Here is a 22,369-nt window from a genome sequence, read left to right as displayed (position 1 = left end):
TTATGAAAAACCATTAATCGAGATAAACGATTATTGCATCATGTACCGCCCGCTTTCCAGTTGTACACGTGTTGCACGCACACACAGTCAAAAGCATGCGGTTAGCATTCGGCCTCATTTGCACACTGGGACAAGCAGAGTGCACACACCTAATCTTAATGTGAGCGCTTTAATGGTCAAATAGGTGTCAAAATGCGATGTTTAGTGATTATTCATATTAACTCTCATTTGTGTAATAAACAAACGAGTTGAGGATCAAAAGACACTTGAAAGAAAAGCCATTAAAGTGACAGCGCGAAACATTCCTGCTGCCGCCTGTTTTTATCATCATTAATCAAACAAAAGGAGAAAATCCCTCACTGCCCTTGACTGAAGGACTTTTGTAGCTGTAGTGTTTTTCTTACAGTGAAGATGCTTAAATCACAGTTTGTTTCATATTTTTCTTCTATTGTATTCATTTCTCTTTCCTTTGCAGGGTGGAAAATAACTGCATATATGCAGCTGAAGTCAGAATTATTAGCCTCCCTGAATATTAGCAACTCTTTTCCTCCCCAAATTCTGTTTAATGGAAAGAAGATTTCTGAACATAACAGTTTTACTAACTCATTTCTAATAACTGATTTATTTTATCTTTGCTATGATGACAGCACATAATATTTGACTAGATCTGTTTCAAACTACAAGCATTCAGATTCAAAGAGCAATTCAAAGGCTTAACTAGGGTAATTAGGCAAGTCATTGTATAACAGTAGTTTTCTTCTGCAGACAATCAAAAATATATAGCTTAAGGGGGCTAATATTATAGACCTTAAAGTGGTTTTCAAAATATTTAAACTTGCTTTTATTCTAGCCAAAATAAAACAAATAAGCCTTTTTTTCCAGAAGAAAAAATATTAGAGGAAATACTGTTAAAATTCCTTGATCTGTTAAACGTCATTTGGGAAATATTTATAAAAAAAAAAAGAAATTCTCAGGAGCGCTAATAATTTTGGCTTCAACTGATAATCGTTTTGAATAATCGTGATTACAAATATGACCAAAATAGTCGTGATTATGATTTTTACCAAAATCGAGCAGCCCTACCGTGCCAAAACGTTAACGAGCAGGTTATGACCTTTATACTCCATCTAACAAGCTATTAACTCCTGCAACACTGATAGAGTACATGCAGGGTTGCCAACTCGCACATATCCGCCAGTATTTAGCAGTACTTTCACGCATGACCCAAGGACCCCAACCCCCCAATTATTACCCGATTATGGTCGCCGACCACCCTGCTCTTGACTTATTCACCGCTTATGAACGCCACCGCAATCCCAATTCCCCCTTTCCTGTCGACCCCTCTGCCCCTTTTCATTTATTCTCTGCTTATTAGGGCTGCAACTAACAATTAATTTTTTTATTTAAATTTTTTTTTATTAGTCGTCGGTTATTTTGAAACATCAGCACATACAAATACAGTCTCAGTCATACAGTGGGAAAGAAAATAATATAAAAGGGGTAAATATACAAACAAGTAAACATGGTAATACAGTCGGGCTAGGAGCAAAACAAATATATATATATATATATATATATATATATATATATATATATATATATATATATATATGCACATACACACATACGCATACATACACACCTACTTACATACATATGCAACAGAGAGTAGAAAATCAGGGGAGATTATTGATGTAATGCCAAAAAGGTGTCCATAGCTGCCAAAAGTCATCTGACTTTTGGTGTATGTCATAAGTGAGTTTCTCAAGTGGAAATAACGCACATACTTGAGAAAGCCACATTTTAAAGGAAGGCACCTGAGGAGATGACCACAATAAAAGTATACATTTCTTTGCCAGATAGGCCAAAATTAAGAACAGGTGTTTGGTGTGGGAGTCCATCACATTCTCAACTCCATCATACAACACTAACAATTATTTCAATAATCGATTAATCTGTCGATTTATTTTTATTTTTATTTTTTTAGATTAATCGATGAATCGGATATTTTTTTTTAAAAAAGGGGGAAAAAGCATTCTTTTCCAACCCTTTATTCAAAAACAGAACTAAAATCTTTAGAGAGTGCACAAACATGTTGTCCTTGAACATCCCTGAGCTGTTAATCCTTCATTTATTCATTCATTCGTTTTATTTCCGGCTTAGTCCCTTTATTAATCTGGGGTCGCCACTGCGGAATGAACCGCCAACTTATCCAGCATATGTTTTACACAGTGGATGCCCTTCAAGCCGCAACCCAACACATAATAATCAAAATTAAAAAGTAGTTTTGTCCTGTTTCCAATTCAAATATCTAAAAAAAAAAGATCTTAAATCAAGATACGTATGAGACAGATGAAATATGTCTTGTTTTCTGAAAAAAAAACACCTCAAAATTAAGTGATTGTTTGCTTAAAACAAGCAAAATTGTTTGCTAATGGGGTAAGAAAAATAATCTTAATGAGACAGAATCTCATACTGAAGTTTGAAGCATCACTTCATTTTCTCATGCCATTTTTCTTGTCTTGATTTAAGATTTTTTAGATATTTTGACTTAAAACAAGACGAAATTACTAAGAAAAGCTTTTTTTGCAGTGCAGCTATACATGACTACAGATGGAAAAATGAATGATTGTAATGGAAATTCATTTTTAGATGAGCTTTATATGTTAGAAACTTGTCTAAGACTCATTATTACATGTGTGTGTATCTGTGTTCTCCATATGTTCATCATAAAACCTATGTGTACATTTTTATAGATAACTATATTTCTTTAGGTGAAAGCTTTTTCATTATCCTAAGAAGGATGTGTGGTTGTTATGAGCATATCGCACGAACAGCAGAAGACGCCTGACGTAATTGTAGATGAGGCCTTATTGGGAGTTGACCTCGTAAGCAGTACAAACCAGATAAAAGGGTGAACACACTTGGCTTTAGTATCTCACTCTGCAGAAACTGTTGTTGCTGTATGACTGTGATCTTCTTTATAAAGAATAAAACTTGTAAAAGACATCCCGGGTAAGACTTTGTTTCTTGACCACTGAGAGAGCCTCCTTAGAGAAAATAGCCACTACAATGATCAAAAAAGGAGAGTGAATAAAAACGTGTCTTCAGTCTTCCAATGAAAAGTGCAAATTAACTATAGCACTGCTGCCTTACTTGTTATTAACCCTTTCACTGCGGAGTTTGACAGATTCCGGGCCCTATCATACACCCGGCGCAATGTGGCGCAAGGCGTGGCGCAGTAGTCTTTTGGTAGTTTCAGCTTGGCGCAAGAGTCGTTTTGAGGCGTTGCGCTACGCTGTTTAAATAGCAAATGCATTAGCGCTCATTTGTGCGCCCATAGGCGTTCTGGTCTAAAAAGGAAGGCGTTCTGAGGCGGACCGCTGGCGCGTTGCTATTTTGAGAAACTATAATAGATTTTTCATTAGACCAAAACAAACCCGGTCTAAACTCTGGCGCAGAGTTGCGCCTCGCTTACAAACTGCTTAATACGCACAAGAGAGCAACAGGCAAATATCTTTACATATGAAAAAAATTAAATATTAAGGATATATAGGATATAATAAGAATAGATATAGAATATAAAGGATTAAAATATTACAAAACATATTATTTTCTAGCCTACATAAATATGAAAAATCACTGCTTTATGTCTTCATCTCGGGAGGCTTTTTCAGTTCATTCATAACAATTTGCTTTTGTATAATGTTATTATTATTATTAGCAGTATTATTTATTATATCCATATTTATATTTGTTTTATTAAAAACAAGCTTAGATTTGCCCACCTGCAGGTTTTAGAGCATATGGGGCACAGCATGTGTTTTAGGATATAACTCAGGTTTTTGAGCACACTTTGTTATTATTGTTCATTTATTCGTTTGCTGGAAATTAGAACTGAATTTAGAAATAGTTTTGAAACGAATATTTGCGCTTAACAAACAAAATTATTTATTTATAGACTAATTGATGTCTGTGCGTAAAGGTTTCTTGGCTATCCAAGAGCGAATGTGAAAGTAGATCCATTATCTGTCATTCTCACGCAGTAGATGCTCTGTTTAACAGTTTTCTGTTTAATAACTGTTAACTGTTTGCTTGTGAAATGCTAATTTTTTCCACTAAGACTTACTTTGCGTCCTGTAAATAGCGAATGCGCTCTTGGCGCGACGCAGCTGGCTCTTAAAGGGAATGGGAGATGAGACTCTAATTGGTTTATTCTCAAAACACACCTATAACTCATTAAGAAAATAAACTCAACCCTTTTAGACCATGCGCCACGGCGCAAGGCAGATTTCCCGTCCTTAAATTAGCAAAAACGCGCTCTGACACGCCCTGAAAGCGTTTGCGCCCTGCGTTTTGCGCTCTGCGCATGGACCGTCAAAATAGAGCCCTCCATCTGGCCCCGGGAGAGAGTTATGTTAGGCGATCATTATTTTAGAACATTTACCCTTAATGTTTCCTTAGCGTTGCGTCATGTTTGTCACGTGACACACTGCAGCCCCAATAGCGCTGTATGACAGATGTATCCCTTTTATTATGTTTTTCCGTTTTTTGTTGTTGTTTAAACATATAAATGATCTTGATCGTGAATAGACTGAACTTTATTGTTACTTTCACTTTGTGTATCTGATATGAATAAAACCCATCAGAAAATTATATTTGAATGGACTGTTAGACTTCCATAGACTTGTGTGTTTTACAAACTCTAAATGTATTGTTTTCTTAGCACTTGTGTGTATTTATATAGTTGAAACCAGAAGTTTACATACACCCTAAAAAAAGGAACATAACCATTTTTTTTAAATGTCTGATGGTAAATCATACTAAACGTTTACTATTTTAGGTCCGTTAGGATTACCTAAATGATTTACATTTGCTAAATGCCAAAATAATGAGAATTTTGACATTAATTTCTAGTAGGCAGTCAAAAGTTTACACACATTTCCTTAGTATTTTGTTTAGCTTTGCTTTTAAACTGTTTAACTTTGGTCAAATGTTTTGAGTCTCCTTCCACAAGCTTCTCACAATAATTTAAAGGAATGTTGACCCATTCCTCCTGACAGAATTGGTGTAACTGAGTGAAATTTGTAGGCTGTCTTGCTCGCACAAGCTTTTTTAACTCTGCCCACAAATTTTCTATAGTATTGAGATCAGGGCTTTGTGATGGCCACTCCAAAACATTCACTCTGCTGTCCTTTAATCACATTTAAGCTAATTTGGCAGTATGCTTAAGGTCATGGTCTGTTTGGAAGACCCATTTGTGGCCAAGTTTTAATTTCCTGGCTGATGTCTTGAGATGTTGCTTCAGTATTTCTCCATAATGTTCTTTCTTCATGATGCCATCTATGCTGTGAAGTGGACCAGTCCCTCCTGCAGCAAAACAGCCCCACAGCATGATGCTGCCGCCCCCATACTTCACAGTTGGGGTGGTGTTCCTAGGCTTGTAAGCTTTCCCCTTTGTCCTCCAAATGCAACACTGGTCAGTATGGCCAAACAGTTCAATCTTAGCTCCAATCTGAGCACAGGACATGTCTACAACAATTAGTCTTCTTCCCAGTGTCATTTAGCAAATTGTAATCTGGCTTTTTTGTTGATTCTGGCTTATTGATTTTCCATGTTGTCCCATAAGGAAGCAGTGTGTTTGAGGTTTTCCTTAAATAATATTTTACAGTTGTGCCTCCAATAAACTCAAATTAGCCAATCAGAAACTTCAAAAAGCTTGACACCATCATCTGAGCTTTTTCAGAGGCAGAATTATCTTGTATGTAAACTTGAACTTGAAACAATTTCTTCAAAAATATCTCTCATTATTCTGCTATGAAGCATAACAGAAACAAATGTGATATTCCTAATTTACCTAAAAGAGAAAAAGTTTAGTCACATTAGCATCTGACTTTTTTAAACGGTTATGTGGCTTTTTATACAGTGTGTGTAAACTTCTGGTTTCAACTGTATGTCCAAAACATAAAATAAGCATTGGGTGGTTAAAAACACTGCATAATTGTGATTACATGACACATGTTTGTTTGGCTCAGCGCCAGCCAACGTTCCGAAACTCAGTTTGAATTTTTCACGCCATGCTTTAAGCTGGATAACAAGTAAACACCAGGAACATTACATTCCATACTTCAAAACGGAACAAAAGCGAGATTCTGTAGTGATTTACCCTGCTATTGCGCTCTTCCTCCTCATTAAAGACTCCAACATGTTTGCATTTCAGGTGCTGGATCGCTGCCGTGGTACTCCTGTCATCACGCTTGCATATTTAGCCTTCAACACACTTTTTTGGTTTATTTAGTTTAGAATGCTCCCACGCCTTGGATGACTAGGGTCGCACAGATTTTTCTGCCTTCGCCAAGTATCTTTCCTCTAACGTTACCTCTGCCTGTTTTTTTACTCTGTCTTGTCTATGAGGTGCCGAACCCTGCTGGCATCAGTGCGAGAGACGCAGGGTGTGTTTACTCCGCTCCGCGCTCAACTAAAGTTTGTTTTTAATAATCAAATGTCTCCGCATTGCACGACATGACAAATCGATTATGAAATTCATTGCCAATGCTATTAGTAATCGATTGTAATCGATTCATTGTTGCAGCCTAAATTCCCCGCTTATTAACGCCACTCCCCTATCAAGCTTAGCACACCTGTTGGAGATTTATTAGAACTGGATTTACTGACAAAATCCACTTGAATATCGCCTTTGATTAATCGCACAAGCCTAGCATAAGATGTTGATATTTGGTTGTTTTCAGGTTGCGTTGGTAAGTGACCAAAATCCAATGCATATTGACATCAAATACTAACATTTGTCAGGTATGGCAATTAAAATCCAACATCTGATAGACGTCATAGTGGTAACGTCCACACAACGTCAAGCTGTGACATCATTAGACGTTGATGTTTGGTTGTTTTTAGGTAAGTGATCAAAATGCATATCGTGACATTGGGTTCAGACTAGTGCTGTCAAAATTAGTGCGTTAACGCATGCGATTAATTTTAAATAATTAACGCAATAAAAAAAATTGACGCAATTAACGCAGTTGCAGGTTTTTTTTTTACTTCCTGTTGTGGTGGACGTGTGTTCAACATGCAAGAAATGTGGATAAGACCAAGGAAGCACTTTTTGAAGGCAAGTTCCAGTATAAAACAATTAGTCGCATCACCAGGCTCTCCAAAGTTTCATGCAATTTCGGGTGTTTCAGTTTTAACTTTCGACTTCTGTTGTAAGTTGATGCCGCATGGCAAACAGAAAGAAAATCCTCCGCATTTCGTGACTCGGTGTTCCTTTAAGGTAATAAAATCACTGCTTAGGCTACACGGTAGAACTTTAATAAGAGTATAATCTTAATCATATTAAAATCGGAGTATTGGTGTCTGTAAATGTACTCAGAAAGTCTCTGGTAAAGTCGCGAGCTGTCAAAGACAGGGCATTACTCTGCCTTTCAGCATGAGCCCTCCAAGTTTAGCGTGTTTTCTCATTAAACGCAACGAAAGCGTATGCTTCACGTTGTTGTGTCAGAATCCTTGTGAAATACAGTAATTCTTTAGGACGCTTAGTTTAAGCAAATTTGATGAACGTGATCATGCGTGTTGAATCTGAGGGGAGTCGCTCCTGTATGGAAGGCCGTTGGGGCAAAAACGTCTGCAGTGCGTTGTGTGTGTGTGTGTGTGTCTATCTGTGTGTGTGTCTGTGTCAGGCCCGTTGAGGGGTGTCAGGGGTGGAGTGAGCGACGTATCTGAGTAGGGGCGTGTGCGCGCGAGACGTACCTGAAGGACGGTGGGGGTGAGTTGCGCGCAACATAGGCTACCTGAAGAGCTAGGAGGGATGCGGGGGAGAGGGGTGTGCAATGTATTTAACGACCGGTTTGCGAGAAATTATCATTCATTTGGCGGCGTTTGGGAGTCTCTATGCACTTGCGGGATACTCCTAGTCTTAGCAACTGGATGAATGTAAAGGAGGATTAAGCAAAATTGTTTCCACTCTGTAACTAATGTTCTCAACTCACAGGAATAAAACGTTACAATGAGTGCAACAGTTTGTATTCTATAGTTTATTATTATAATTTTTCGTTTTCCATATCTGCAGTTCCTGTATTTTGGCATTTTTCTGCAGTCCACTTAGAATCCAACATGGAAATCAATGTTTTCTTTATTGGCATTGATTGTTTTGAAATTTAAATGTCATTAACATGCCTGTGTTTTCATTTCTGTAATAAATATGGCTGTCAAGCCAGGATCTTGATGGTTTATTGTGGGTATGTTGTTTACATGAAGAAATCTGTGTTACAAGTTAAACAAAAATTCTATTAAACAATTATATTTTGAATTTTAATTCTTATAAAAAATTATATTTTAAATTTAAATAGTTTTTGTCTTGCGTTTACATTAATTTTACATTTGAATAGCCAAAATTACAAGTTTCAGTATTTTAAATGCGATTAATCGCAATTATTATTTTTTTAAATGTGCGATTAATTTGTATTTTTTTTTTAATCGATTGACAGCACTAGTTCAGACCTCAACTCAGTTTTAATTTCCACCCAAAATGCAACGCCCCACGACATTGGTGTTCAACATCAATCATGTTGACGTGCTGTGCCTTCTGGGAAGTCTTTTGCTTTGTAATACTGATGTTAATTTGCGTTTGCTTCTCTTCAGATTAGATCTTGTTGGGCTGATAAAGGACAGTGAAGTACTGAAGGAAATGGACAACAAAGTTCAATATGGGAGAATCATGACGATTTACAGGTGCCCACAGACTAAAACCTTTTATGTTCCTTTTCAAATTTGCTTGGACGGGACATTACTTTCCCTGACAACGTTGTGAAAGAATTTTCACCCACACAACAAAACCAACCCTTTCAGACGGAGAGATCTTTCACGTGTTAAGAGTTTGGAGTGTGAAGTAAGCTCAATCCAAGGCAGCAGAGAAACCTTATACAGGTCAACAGTGTGGAAGGAGGTTAGCTCAACTTAGACAGTCCACAAGAGAAAAAACACTGGAGACAGTTTCAGCAGGAAAGGAAACTTTCATCAACAGCATTCCACCTGCTGTGGGCTAAGTTTCTCTCAGGAAGTAAGAGTTGACGGACATATTAGTAAAGACATTGAAGAGAAGACACGTCTGCCTTGAGCGTGGAAAGAGTTTAAATGAACAGGATTGCTCTGAATTCCATGTGAAGTGACACTGAAGGAAAAGCCTACCTAAGTTCTCAGTGTGTGAAGAGTTTCAGGAAAAGAGGGAATCCTTAAAGTCCATGTTAGGAGAGAAACCCTACATCTGCCTTCAAGTGTGGAAAGAGCTTCAATCTGAAACCATACATCCAAGACCACATGAGAATTGAGGAACACCAGAGAGAAGCCTTTCACCAATGTGGAAGAAGTTTCAAGCAAAGCTTGACAGACACTTGAGGACTCACTTTGGAGAGGAGCCGGTAATATGCAGTCCCTGTGGAAGGATTTAAAGTGACCACATGAGTAAGTACCTCACGCACGAGGAAACAGTTTCTGTATGTTTGTATTTGTAATGTGTACAGATAAAAAAACCATTGGGGATTGTGTTAACACTGAAAATTCATTACGTCAGTTTTTTATTGTTGCTCCAACAGATGCAAGACCAAAATAAAGACTAAGGACGTATGTTAATAATAAGGAGATTGTTGTGCTTGGTATAGTTATGGTCCGTTTCCACTGAGTGGTACGGTACGGTTCGGTTTGGTACGATTTTATGGCCGTTTCCACTGTCAAAAGACGTACCGAACCAAACCGTACCGTACTACTTTTTCGGGACCCTTTCGAAAGGGTCCCAAACTGCAGAAAGGGTCCCAAAAGGTGAAGCTACACGCTCAGCTGAACGCTATTGGTTTACAGAGATACGTCATTCGTAGATTCAACAAGCCAGAATGTAAACAAAGGACGCGCCATGTTTGAAATACACAGCGAGAGATTACAGCGGAATTATAAATACATATGCAGCCATGGTCGATCCTGCAAACAAACCCGGTCGTCGTCATGATAAAAAGCCACAAAGCCATGGAGAAGAGCGGATTTTAACATAGTTTTTAACGAGCCAGTCTGAAACCCGAGTGGTTTCGCTTTTTTTTTCTTGCGCTCGCCGCGTGTCTCTACCTGAAATAACAAACTTCTTGATCTGATGATAATAACATGCACTTGATTATTGACAAGCTTTGGAAACCCGATCCTGTGAGAAGCTGACAAACACGAGAGTGACACATTCAGAAAGAAAAGGACAAACGCGAGAGTGGAGCGCGGGAAAAAAGGCGAAGCCAAGAAACACGTTATTTCTTCAGCAAACGTGAACCGTCCTGTACCAGTCAGTGGAAACGAGCCATTAGTCAACCGCAAACTGTTCAATGTTCTGTCCATCTGCAAATCAGTTGACAATGTTCTTAATCCTGGCTGGAAGCATGCTTTCCATAATGTTCACTTTTAAGGGCTGCGTTTCCCAAAAGCACTGTCTTAGTTCATTGCAGCTCTATTGGTGACGCCGTTTCTAAGATCAACTTAGACTCGTCTTAGAGGACTGTCTTTTGGGGTTTAGCCTCATCAATTACAGCAGTTACTTTTAAGAGTAGCTAATTGTTTCAGAAGTACTGACTTCGGGAATGATCATTACCAAGATTTAAAAACAAAAGCGTTTAGTTTGCTGCTCGCGTTTGCAGTGATTTTATGTGGATTCTAAGGCGCCGTTTACACTAATGCGTTTTAGTTTGAAAACGCATAAGTTTTGCCACTGTTACGCCATCCGTCCACACTACGCCAAGGTTTTTGGAGCGCCGAAAATGGAGCGTTTTGGAAACGCTGATGAGCCCGTTTTCATTCTGAAACGCTGCTGCTCTGTCTCAGTGTGGATGGGGGAAAACGGAGGTGGGGCTGCTGAGATTCGCTACCTGGTTGGGGCTTTTGTGTCATTGCGTATCCTTCCCTTATTCGTCAAGCCCCTATCACATGACTATAACACATGGCTTTAAGGCTACCGGGAGACAGCAGGCCAGCCTTCACTGTAAACAACAACATGGGCACAGAAATGGGAGCGTTGTTTGCACTATTGTCTGTTTTAGGCGGCATTGTGCAGGTATTCATTTGTTACGTTTAGTAACAACTCGACCTCGTCGTCTGTCCACAAAAATACCTCTCTTGCTTTCTTTGCGTTCATTGTTCAACCGGCGTTTGTTGACCAACAATAACCAAATGCCGAGCGAGACACATGCTTCCTGTTTATACTAGAACCCAGAGTGCGCGAATGGTCACGTGATATACGTTTTTGGTGGCGTAGTATGGATGGAGATATGTTCAGAAACGCTAGGTGAAACGCTAATGTGGACGCGGATCGTTTTTGATCTAGAACACCGTTCTAAAACTAAAACGCACTAGTGTAAACGGGGCCTAAATCACCTCTGATTGGCCATTATGTTCACATGCTCAGCAGATATTACTGTGATTGGCTACAGTGATCATCATGCTCTTTAAAGATACATCAATATTAAGCAAGTTTGAAAGCCGCGTCTATCAGGTCATTTGTCAGCAGATCGCTCGTATATCTTTTCAATGACTATTGTGTGGTCATGTAAGCACTCGTGAATGGATGAAGTGAAGATCACTGTTAAGCATGTGAACACAATCAGAGCTGCCTAGGATTTTACTTAAAATCGCTGCAAATGCACGCTGAAATCTGGTTTTGTCACATTTTAGGTCTGATTTGTACTTTTGAAAACGTATCATTGTTCTGTGCACTAGATTCTTGACCGTTCATAATCATTGTAACAGGTTTCACCTGTTCGTTTGCTTTTTATTGCCTTGAGTTACAATGTTCTAATGTGACTGATTTTTGAAGTTGTTAGATTGTCCGCAAATATGACTACTGCTGTCAGAATGTATGTCTCCGCATGAATGACGACTTCATATTGACTCTCATTTTGTGAACGGCAATAAAAATGTTATTTAAAATACTTGAGCCACCTGTTTTTTAGTAAATGAAGGTGCAGGTTTTTCTAAACCATATTTTATTATTTTATAAAATTTTATAAAAACTGTAAAACTGCATAAAACATTTGCGAATAAAGCACCATTTCCATCCAACACGTCAAAGAGAAGAAAACCGTCACTTTCTGATAAACTGACGCCAAAAACGATCGGGAAGAAGTAGGTTAGCCACTTTTTTCTTCTATAATAAATGACTTTACCCCAGAAGATGAAGATGCAATGAATGTTCGTGGAGGCTTGAGAGGCTCTTTGTGAATGTAAATAATAATATAATAATAATACTGACCCACTGTGATGGTGGACTTTGGCTGAGGGATTTTAGAACGACTAAAACAACATTATAGATGTTTTTACATTGATGAGCTCCACTGGTTTGTTCTCCCAATTAGGCATGGGACGATAACCGTTTTTAAGGTATTTGGAGAAGTCAAGGTTTTAAAACCGCCAAAATGTTCTATTATACCGCATTTTTTAAAACGTTTTTTTAAGTTTTTTAGGACAACAGTATCTCTAGAAGAAAAGATCCAAATCAGTGTTTTTGAAACTAGTGACGATCGCAAAGTCATTGATTCATTTGAACTATTTAGCCTGACATGTTTACTGTTCCGAAATATTATAAATGTTTCTGAAATTAAAATATATCGGTGGATTTAAACACTAAAACAGGTCTATATAATGGAAAAAATGACTGCATGTCTACAAATGAAGACTGATATTTTTCTGAAGTGGTGGAAAAGTATTATATGCCTAAAGTATTCAATGCCTAAAGTCTTGAATTAAAAAGCTTGTTGAATATCACAAACTGAAAAAAATAATACACCGAATTAACAAGTTCTTGCATTTTAATGACTTGAATTCCAGGGTTTGTATTTATAGGTCCTGTAATTTAATATATCTGTATATTTAAGCTTTGAATATTTTAACGAAAAATATTTCAAACACGTTTTCATACTTAAAAATTCAATAATTCATATTCAATTTTCAGATTTCACTTACAAAATATTCAATACCCTTTAAAAATACGATGTATAATATTCAAAAGGTAATTTTCAGTTCATTTTATTTCAGTTCAAATATTCGCTTCCAAAAATTCAGTGGATCAAATTCGACTGTTAAGATTCAACATTACATCCGGGAACTGCAGGAAAAGCAATAGATTGCAGATTGAAGATCGCCAGCTGCTCTAGCTTTCACCAGCAGGTGGAGATGGAATAATGTAAGATTTTTAACCCAGTAAACAGGCGAGAAAAAGGCTATTAAAGGCACAAAAGTAGCATTTAATATTGATATCAATGTTTTGGACATTATAAATGATAAAAAGTATGAGTAAAATGAGTAAATGAGGTTTTAGTCATCTATATTTGCCCTTATGTAACGGAAGCCAGCTGGTGATCGCGTAAATCTCAGTTCTCGGATCCAGTGACAGACGTTGTTCTGCAATCTTATCGGAGCTTATGCCGGCTCGCTCCCTCCTCGGACCGGTGCAGTTACTTGCACACAAACCGTCTTTTGATGAATATGATGTTACACATTGTCTATCTTTATTGACTCTTTCTTCCATAGACGCGAAGTATTATATTGACAGCTAAAGAATATAAACGTAAGAGAAACAGGAAAGGAAATATTATAATAATACAAAATAGATAAACATTAACAGGGCTAAGAACAATTACGAACAAAGATATTCAAAAGCAGAGATATTTTATGAGAATGTCACACAAAACAGTTTACTTGGAACTGTTAAACAGTGTTCAGGTATGATTTAAGGTTGGTTATGGATGGGGCGTCTAATTTAAAATAATCTAACATAACGTGTGAATGCATTAAAGGAGCGTCTTCAGTTATTATTTAAACGCAGCTATGTCAGGATTGGGATAGGTTATATAATTTCATTATTTAAATTATGATTGTTAATATTAATATTTTATGACATGTATTTGGGCTATTGCGCTTAAATAAGTCATGATTCTAAATTAATATTTCTATTTATCCTTTGTAGCTATCACTTTGATATCGTCTTTCTCTTATTTTTTTCTATTTTTTGTGGTTCTGCCACGGTTACGTTTGCAAAATGTCTTTAGTTTGTCCAGAATATTGCTTTTCCACTAAAATAGAGACGAAGCAGAAGGAAAATGAATGAATTGATGAATGAATGAAATGATTGACGTTTTTATGCATGTGTGGTGTGCCTTGCACACGACAAAGACGAACGAGTGGCCGCGAGCTCCGGTGGCCGGTCAGAGCCAGCGCCGCATATCAAACTGGTTAAGAGATGCTGGATGGCTGCCAATATATAATAGGAATTCTTCCGAAGTTTCAGATGATATCTGGGCTTGTGCATAATAATGTAAAATAAAAGTGAAAGTCATGACATTTGGCCAAGCATAAGAATAGCCTACAAGAGTGTTTCGATTATTATCATGACATGTCATGCTTGGGATTATATGAATAACACCTCGCTGTTTACCATTTCCGAAAGTGGAGCTGACGTCGGCGCGAAATTGCTTGTACAATTGTAAAAAGAGTGATGAATATTAATGGATTTCTTATAGCCTATCTGTCATTTCTGATAATATAATTGATTTAACTAGTGAGAGAGTATCCAACATTCATTTAGCAAAAATGCATCCAGAATCCTAAACCAATAACTTTGTCAAGCAAAAATTATGATTTTATAGGCTACTGATTTTTTTTAAAACAAGAAAAAAAAAAACTATTAGTTACCCTAGCAATTGTTTATTTAAATATGATCATCTCAAAATATTAAATAAAAAAAATAATGGTTTGACTTTGTGAAATCATAAAGCAGACTTGCAGAAAAGAGTTAATAGAATAAATGAGCAAATACATTCTCTCCAGTAGATGGCGATTACAGCTCAGTAATAATCCCATGATTTGCAGAAACCACTCAACCACGCATGTCAAACCACACATTCTAAACATTAATCTTATGAAACTAGCTGAAGTGACAACTATATTAAATTTAAACCAGTTTAATTAAGTTTATATGTTTAATAACTGCAAAAAAGATCAACATTGCTAATCATAAAATACAAACGGTCGCTGAAAAGTTATAAATAATGGTTTTCTCATTTAATACTGAAAACAAATTAAAGTCAGTTATAACTGCCTATTATCAAACCACAGGCAACTCATTTTATTACTTATAATTGGCTGCGACATTGCCACTTGCGTTACATTTTTCTCGCCTATAGGCTACATAACAATAAAACAATATTCTGGACAAACTAAGACATTTTGCAAACGTTTAACCGTGGCAGAACCCCAATAATTAGAAAAAAGAAGAGAAAGACAGGCAGAGTGATAAAAAGGATAAATAGAAATATTAATTTAGAATCATGACTTATTTAAGCGCAATAGCCCAAATACATGTCATAAAATATTAATATTAACAATCATAATTTAAATAATGAAATTATATAACCTATCCCAATCCTGACATAGCTGCGTTTAAATAATAACTGAAGACGCTCCTTTAATGCATTCACACGTTATGTTAGATTATTTTAAATTAGACGCCCCATCCATAACCAACCTTAAATCATACCTGAACACTGTTTAACAGTTCCAAGTAAACTGTTTTGTGTGACATTCTCATAAAATATCTCTGCTTTTGAATATCTTTGTTCGTAATTGTTCTTAGCCCTGTTAATGTTTATCTATTTTGTATTATTATAATATTTCCTTTCCTGTTTCTCTTACGTTTATATTCTTTAGCTGTCAATATAATACTTCGCGTCTATGGAAGAAAGAGTCAATAAAGATAGACAATGTGTAACATCATATTCATCAAAAGACGGTTTGTGTGCAAGTAACTGCACCGGTCCGAGGAGGGAGCGAGCCGGCATGGGAGACAAGCTCCGATAAGATTGCAGAACAACGTCTGTCACTGGATCCGAGAACTGAGATTTACGCGATCACCAGCTGGCTTCCGTTACATAAGGGCAAATATAGATGACTAAAACCTCATTTACTCATTTTACTCATACTTTTTATCATTTATAATGTCCAAAACATTGATATCAATATTAAATGCTACTTTTGTGCCTTTAATAGCCTTTTTCTCGCCTGTTTACTGGGTTAAAAATCTTACATTATTCCATCTCCACCTGCTGGTGAAAGCTAGAGCAGCTGGCGATCTTCAATCTGCAATCTATTGCTTTTCCTGCAGTTCCCGGATGTACTGTTGAATTTTAACAGTCGAATTTGATCCACTGAATTTATGGAAGCGAATTTTTGAACTGAAATAAAATGAACTGAAAATTACCTTTTGAATATTATACATCGTATTTTAAAGGGTATTGAATATTTTGTAAGTGAAATCTGAAAATTGAATATGAATTATTGAATTTTTAAGTATGAAAACGTGTTTGAAATATTTTTCGTTGAAAAATTCAAAGCTTAAATATACAGATATGTTAAATTTCAGGACCTAAAAATACAAACCCTGGAATTCAAGTCATTAAAATGCAAGAACTTGTTAATACGGTGTATTATTTTTTTCAGTTTGTGATATTCAACAAGCTTTTTAATTCAAGACTTTAGGCATTGATTTTGTTCCATAGTATTACGACATGTTTAGATATGTACATTTAACCTTAGATATGTTACTTAACCTATCACCACTGTCATTTGAGGTAACTACAATGTAACACAATGTACTTGATGTACAAATGTATATCCTAAAAAGTAATTATGATGGCAGTACCTTTCATTTATTTAAAAAAAAAAAAAAAATATATATATATATATATATATATATATATATATATATATATATATATATATATATATATATATATATATATACATATATATATATATATATATATTTTTTTTTTTTTATGTATTCCCTCATCTTTAGGGGTTAAAATTGTTGGGGAATGGGGTTGTTCTGTAAAAAAATATATTGAAAAATATTAAATAAAAAGTTTAAAAAATAAGTAAATAAATAAAATATATTGGCTGTGTCTGAAATCGGTTATTACTAAGTAGGTACTGCATTTTAATTTACTACCGATAGAAAAGTATGTTCTATGCAGGATGAATGGAGCTCGAATGTACTACCGATGCCATTTTGTCATCTCGCTTCACTCCCATTGAATTTCTCGGAGTGTATAAAGGGATAGCGTAGCATCCATCAGATGCGCACTTCAGAAACTCGTAGGTCATTCGGGTACTTCTCACATACCTTTTTTCGAATTCGATGAATTTGGACATACTACTCGGTTCGCATACTATTCTTAGCGTACTCTATAGTATGAAAGTATGCAATTACGGATGCAGCCATTGTATTCAAGGCAGAAAAAAAGTTCTTGTTTTTAACTCAGACATTTAAAAAGGATATATTTTAGTGCAGTAATCACAATACCGTGAAACCGTAATACTACTATCACGTTAGAATCTTTCAATGGAATTTATTCTGTAATGTGTTTCCTGTATAGTCTATGTTAATCTTTCTTATTGGATATAACGGTTAACCATTGTATGCACAACACTTATATTTTTTTATTTAAGCACATCTTAGTGTATCCGTTTCGTAAGGAATAATCTAAAATCCACAGAAAAATAAGTGGGTGGAAACATGGCTACTGATATGGCTGGCCACAACAACCTTATATCTGTCGTTGAATCGGACCAAAGAGTGGCCCAATGACTGGGCACTGCCAGTTTGCCCACTACGACACTCACGCTGAACTTCCCATCGAGTCCTATATCCTCTGCAATTCCATGTAGCATAACTTCACCAGTCTCATCCTTTTAAGCAACTGAAGCAGCTTCGAGCACATGATATATAGCTCAAATACTACTAGCTGGCATAGAATAAGGCTTAACTTAAAGTATTAGTTTACACAATAATGAAATTCTGCTATTAATAACTCACCCTCATGTCGTTTCAAACCCCTGGGACCTTCGTTCTTTTTCAGAACACAAATGAAGATATTACGGATGAAATTTGAGAGCTCCCTCATCCTCTACAGACAGTCTGTTAAAGGAGCGGTATCAACAGATGTTAAGAAGACAGCCTACTAATACTCAAATGGACCATCAAAATAAAGTAGTACCTTTAATTTTCAGAATATCAGGGAGGTAGTGGTTTTATTAGCAGTATTTTATGTTTCGTTATTAGGATATTGGACCAATGTCCAATGGAATATCAATATCTGTCATTTTAAATATAAAAACATCCTCCATTGTGCAGGTCAGTTTCTTTATTTGTAGAGTTTTCCTCTTGTTTCTTGTTCCAATATCTAGATATTCTAAAATTAAGAAACATTTTTAGACAAGTAAAAACTGTTTCATTTTCAGAAATCACAGAATTAAGTGAGTTTTATATTAAAACAATTGGGTAAGTAAAATAATCTTTTTTCAAACTGAAAACGTTTTGTTTTACCCCTCTGGCATGGTATTTTGCTTGTTTTCATTTCAAATTTAACTGAAGTTTTACTTATTTCTGAAACTAAAACTATATATTGTTGTCTATAAACATGACACAAACTCTAAAAACATTTTGTGCTGTGTGTTTCTAATTAATAGGGTTGGGCGGAAAAATACAAAATATAGAGGTAAAGTTGATTTTATATTCAGATATTCAGACATTCTGCTTAGTAATGTGATTTTAGAAAAGTGCACCAAATTCTTAATTGGTAAATCATATTAGTAGCCAATGACTATGAAAGTACAACCATGTTTACAGTCAATTAGATAGTGTGTTGATGTTGTTTTAAAGTCATACTTGCATGCTAATTCTGATTAAATATTTAAAATAGCGTGGTAAACAATATAGAGACAGTTAAATGAACGTATGTGCGAATATAAAACCAACTTTACCTCTATATACAAACTTAGCTGGTTTTGCAGCAGAAGACGGGAGTTTTAACAGTTAAATTATTCAACTAAAACTATGCATTTTCAGTTATAAAATCTGTGGGAAATATTCCAGAGTATTACTATTTTACTGCGATTTGATCAAATAAAAAAAAAATTCCACAGTTGTAAAACTAAAGGTAATGGGTGTACGACAAGACAGTGTTTTATGGTGTGGGGATTTTAATTCACATAATTCATTATGGGGGAGTAATAGTAATGATGCAAATGGGATTCTTCTTGAAGAATTTATAGATGAAAAATATTTAGTTTGTCTAAATAATGGTGAAGGCACACGGTATAATTGTTTTAAAAATACAGAAAGCGTACTAGACTTAACATTTATTAGTAGTCCATTAGCAGCGGTTAGCACATGGAAAGTACTCAAGCACAATACAATAGGTAGTGACCATTACCCAGTAGTAACTAAAATTGGATTAAAGATAATGTATGAAAAAGAAGAGAGAATTCCAAGATGGAAATTGGAGAAAGTAAATTGGAAAGAATTTTAGGAATTATGTGATAAGAGAGTTATGACAATACAAATAATAAACCAGAGAGATGTAAACATTTTAAATAATAAAATTGTTAATGAAATAATTCAAGCAGCCGAAGAAATAATACCTAAAAGTAAAGGAGTTGGTTGTACTAAAAATGTACCTTGGTGGAATAATGATTGTAAAGCAGCTATTAAAGCAAGAAATAAAGCATTTAGACATCTTAAAAAACACCATTCACTGGAAGCTATGATCATGTATAAAAAGGCTCAGACAATATTAAGAAAAACTATTAAAACACAAAAGCGTATATTCTGGAGAGAATATTGCAATAGTCTTGGACGAGAGGTACAATTATCAGAGGTGTGGGGTATGATTAGAAGAATGGCAGGTGTTAGACGAAATTATGAATTACCAGTGTTAAAGTATGGCGATATAGTAGCGATCAGCAACCTAGAAAAGGCGGAACTATTAGTCCAACATTTTAGAAATGTACATAGTTCAGTTAATCTCTCTGAAGAGGCTAGGAAATGCAGAAATAGTACATTAACTAAATATCCTGATCTTTTAAAGAAAGTAAAAACAACAGAAAATCCTTTAGATTTACAATTTAATATGTTTGAATTAAAACGAGCAATCATTAGCGCAAGACAAACTGCCCCAGGTAAGGATGAAATATGCTATAAAATGTTGTCACACATGTCAGAGGCATCACTAGAAATAGTACTGAATTTATTTAATCAAATTTGGGATATGGGTCAATTACCTATAGCATGGAAACAATCTATAGTGGTACCTATACTTAAACCAGGAAAAAATCCATCAGATCCTTCTAGCTATAGACCCATTTCACTGACATCCCACTTATGCAAAATAATGGAAAGAATGATTACAGAAAGAATTACATATTTTTTAGAAAGCAAAAACCTTTTTTCTCCATATCAGAGTGGGTTCCGCAGAGGCAGAAATACTATGGACTCAGGATTATGTTTGGAATCAGACATCAGGAAAGCACAGACTAACAAAGAAGTTGTGATAGCTATCTTTTTTGATATAGAAAAGGCATACGATATGCTTTGGAAAGAGGGATTGCTGATTAAATTAAAATCTTTAGGAGTCACTGGCAAAACATATAATTGGGTCATGGATTTCTTATTTGGAAGAAAAATACAAGTTAGGGTAGGAAAAGAATATTCACATGAATACACAGTGGAAAATGGAACTCCTCAAGGTAGTGTTTGCAGCCCATTATTGTTCAATATAATGATAAACGACATTTTCTCTCAGATTGAACAAAGTATAGGTGTCGGCAGCTAGCTCTCTGCAACTCTCACATGGTCGCCCACTGAAGCTAAGCAGGGCTGCGCCCGGTCAGTACCTGGATGGGAGACCACTTGGGAAAGCTAGGTTGCTGCCGGAAGTGGTGTTAGTGAGGCCAGCAGGGGGCGCCCAACCTGCGGTCTGTGTGGGTCCTAATGCCCCAGTATAGTGATGGGGACTCTATACTGCTCAGTGAGCGCCGTCTTTCGGATGAGACGTTAAACCGAGGTCCCGACTCTCTGTGGTCGTTAAAAATCCCAGGATGTCCTTCGAAAAAGAGTAGGGGTTTAACCCCGGCATCCTGGCCAAATCTGCCGACTGGCCTCTGTCCATCATGGCCTCCTAACCCTCCCCATATCATGATTGGCATATCATCACTCTGTCTCCTCTCCACCAATCAGCTGGTGTGTGGTGTGTGGTCTGGCGCAAAATGACTGCCGTCGCGTCATCCAGGTGGATGCTGCACACTGGTGGTGGATGAGGAAAGAGGGATTGTGAGGGAGGGAAAGAGGGATTCCCCCCCCATTGTGTAAAGCGCTTTGAGTGCCCAGAAAAGCGCTATATAAATGTAACGAATTATTATTATTATTATTATAGGAAAATCGTTGTATGCAGATGATTGGGCACTATGGATTAGAGGTCGGAATGTGTCATTTGTACAAAAGAAAATACAGAATGCGATATTTGAGGTAGAAAAATGGGCAAATAAATGGGGATTCAAACTATCTGTTGCAAAAACTCAGGTCATCTGTTTCTCAAGACAGCATAAAACCATATCACTCGCTTTAAAACTATATGGACAACCACTAGAACAAGTAAAAACTGTAAGGTTTCTTGGGGTTTGGTTCGATGAAAAGCTGACATGGAAGGATCATCTGAATAAAATCATAGAAAAAAGTAAAAAGGTTATTAATGTACTTCGTTGCCTGTCACGGCAAGAGTGGGGAGCGAGTAGAACATCACTACAAAATATATACTGGGCCCTCATGAGATCTGACCTTGATTATGGATGTATAGCTTACATGTCGGCAGCAGAGTCAAACCTCAAAAAATTAGATGTATTACAAGCGCAGGCCCTTAGAATCTGTAGTGGATCATTTAGAACCTCACCAGTTTCATCTATGCAGGTTGAAATGGGAGAAATGCCCTTAAGCATTAGGAGAATGAAATTAATGATGGCATATTGGGTTAACATTCAGGGACAAATTGAATCACATCCAACAAAAAGAACATTACTAGAATGTTGGGAGCATGAGGAAACTAATTTCATAGGTTTCGGATGGATAGCTGAGGCAAAAGCCAGAATAATTGGATTAGATCAACTGCAATACTGTAAGGCAGTCCCAATCCCATATATTCCGCCATGGTTTTTTCCATTACCTAAAGTAGATCTCAATATACAACAGGAGTTAAAAGATAACAATAATATTCTTCCAACAAAATATATAGTGCAGAATTATTTAGAAAAAAATTATAAAGAATCAATATTTTTATTTACAGATGGATCCAAAGACCCACAAACAGGCCATACAGGCGCAGCAGTGTATATCCCAGTTAATCAATCCCATATTAAGAAAAGAATAACTAATAATATATCAGTATATACAACAGAGTTAATTGCAATACTAATTGCCCTGCAGTGGATTGAGGAGAATGACATATAT

At 36.3% G+C, this 22,369-nt stretch overlaps 1 protein-coding gene across 4 annotated transcripts in view; it reads left to right on the top strand.

Moving 5' to 3' along the window:
• Nucleotides 1–22,369, top strand: part of LOC100005923 (uncharacterized) — a 47,040-nt gene that overhangs the window by 11,966 nt on the left and 12,705 nt on the right. For all 4 annotated transcript variants that reach the window (XM_068220519.2, XM_068220520.2, XM_068220518.2 and 1 more), the window contains exon 5: nt 8,656–9,474. The gene's annotated coding sequence lies outside the window, so the exon portion shown is untranslated. The remainder of the gene's footprint in view (nt 1–8,655; nt 9,475–22,369) is intronic.

This window comes from Danio rerio, chromosome 4 (assembly GCF_049306965.1).
Source record: "Danio rerio strain Tuebingen ecotype United States chromosome 4, GRCz12tu, whole genome shotgun sequence".
Classification (NCBI taxonomy): Eukaryota; Metazoa; Chordata; class Actinopteri; order Cypriniformes; family Danionidae; genus Danio; species Danio rerio.
Note: the sequence above shows the minus strand (reverse complement) of the source record. Positions and strands in the feature narration are given on the sequence as shown.